Genomic DNA, 2,547 nt, shown 5'->3' on the forward strand with positions numbered 1-2,547 from the left:
AGAGGTTGGGACTTTATAGGAATCTCCAAAGTCGTAGATGTCCTGGACAAAGGCAAACTGGCGCACTTCACCACCCTGCAGGCCACTTACCAACTTCACCCAAACCAACATTATGCTTATCTCTGGTTTCGCCATGCCTGGCGAGCCGAAGGGCTAGCGGAGGTGACGCTCCCGGAATATGCCCCTTTAGAGGGAAAACTCCTCCAGGAAGAGATTCCTTGCAAGGCTATCTCACTGACCTATAGAACACAAATTAATAATATTCCTGATAATCTAGGCCCTCTCAGGGTTAGATGGGAACGTACTACCGGACCGCTGGAAGACCTTGACTGGGAGGGCGCCCTTATGCAACCCCGTGAAGTGGCGATCAGACTGCGACTGCGCCTTGTACAATATAAAATCCTCCATAGGGCTTATTTTTATAAGGCACGACTGCACGCAATTGGCAGAGCAGAGAACCCGGAGTGCCTTCGATGTCACGAAAAACGGGGGACATTCATACACACACTCTGGGAGTGTACGATACAAACGTACTGGTCCACAGTGGTGCGGGAATTGAGCACTATATTGGGGGCTCACCTAGAGGTAGAACCTCGCTCTTTACTATTGGGATCAACACGGAAGTGGATCTTCCATGGTATAAGCTGCTATTGGTCAATTTGGGATTGATAGTTACCAAAACAGACATTGCTCGCTACTGGGGCATTTCCCAAATCCCTACCATAGAGGAATGGAGGAACTGTTTAAATTTATATATGGTGGCAGAGAAAACTACATATATAGCATGGGGATGTCCTAGAAAATGTCATAAATTATGGACTCTCTGGCTATAGCACTATGGCTTGGAGATTGATTTGGGAAAGGAAGGGTCAAGCCTGTCAGGAGGGGAACCGGGAATTGCGCCTTGACTGTTTTACTGCCTACATTGTTGATAGATATGTTATTGAGGGGACTTCCAGTATATGTACCTATGTAATCATACGTTGGGGAACCCTGTTCTTGTTCAGGAGGGGAGTCATGACCTGTTCTATCTATCGGTGATTATTAATGTGTATTGATGCCTGGTTATCTCACACTCATGATTTACGTGTTTATTGTTTAATTGCGAATACAAATTATAAAGAAAAATAATTAAATTAGGCTTTGTTCAACATTTCCAGCAACTACAGAGATAAAGCTCAGAGGGAGGTCACAGCTGTAAATTATGCCACTGTTCTCTTCACACGGAGAGAAAAAAATTCCTTTGCTTATCTTTAAGGTCGAAAGAAACTAACAGAGCAAGCTGATTCATGAGCTGGTTCTGTTTTCTACATTATAAAATGTCCTGCTAATTCAAATACGAGTTATTTTCTACTAATGCACATTTAACCGTTTTTACAAGTTAGAGTCACATTTTCATAGTGAGAACAACATCTAACTAAACACATTTAAATCAACTATAAATTACTTGCACATGGGTTACATAAATTGCTAGTGAAAGTGTCTAGCTGAAGTCTGTGAATTTCAAGAGCTCATGTTTTTACTCGGTGGCATTAAAAACTGTGTGTCACGCACACCTGAACACCCCAAGTTCTATTATGTTTACTATACTGTACTGTATATATAACCTCTGATATGCACATTTTATATTTTAATAAAAACATTTGAAATTAAAAAAAACTGTGTGTCACGTTTCAAACGCAGTGTTTCGTTTCTTAGGCAAAGGCAGGTTTTCCATTAGTGATGCTACATTTTAAAGCACGTGTTTAGGCTCCTTCAATCCTCCACAATTATATATATGTTACTCTGTAAGGTGAAAATATCCACAATGGTATTGCATGCTTCAATGTTTGTTACTTTTTATTTGTCATAGGATTTGGGTGACTATGAATCAGGCCTATCGAGTTTTCAAAATTGTGAACAGATTATCTGAATTTCAATTGTCTACTTAACTATGACTTCTAACTGTTTAATTTAGTGCTGCATGTCAGTGCTGTGCTCAATGTTCACGTCATGTGTTCTATCATTTAAAAGGGTGTACATATAACTTTGTGAACTTGTTTGAAAAGCGAGCCAGGCTCTTTTCTATGTCAGTTATTTTTAGTGTTATCTGCACACACACACAGTAGGATTGAGTTTCAACTACACATGCTCTGTAGTTGTTCCGCCAACCATAAGAGGAGAGGGGAGAATGCTGAATGAGCAAAGAGTTCTGAATATAAGCAGGACTTTTTCTTCCATGGATGTCAGTCAGTTTGTGGTACGTGGAATCTGTCGGGTGCTTTCTGTTGCTCGTCTTAAGAACATTATGTGCATGTATGACTGATAGAAGAAATGTCCTCTGTTGTTATTTTTAATTATCAGTGGACACATAACACTAAAAAGTCTGTTAAGATTTGCTCTTAGTTGGAAATTCATAATTGTTTATTTAAATGTAAAAATGTGCCAATCCTAAACGCGAGAAACCCTCGTTCTTTTATTTTGAGACTCTTCCTGTCAGAGCACGGGGTATGGATCTTAGAATTAGCCGCATGGAAAGACAATACTTAATAGCAACCTTACAAAGGC

The sequence above is a fragment of the Lissotriton vulgaris genome, unplaced genomic scaffold (assembly GCF_964263255.1).
Source record: "Lissotriton vulgaris unplaced genomic scaffold, aLisVul1.2 SCAFFOLD_1309, whole genome shotgun sequence".
Classification (NCBI taxonomy): Eukaryota; Metazoa; Chordata; class Amphibia; order Caudata; family Salamandridae; genus Lissotriton; species Lissotriton vulgaris.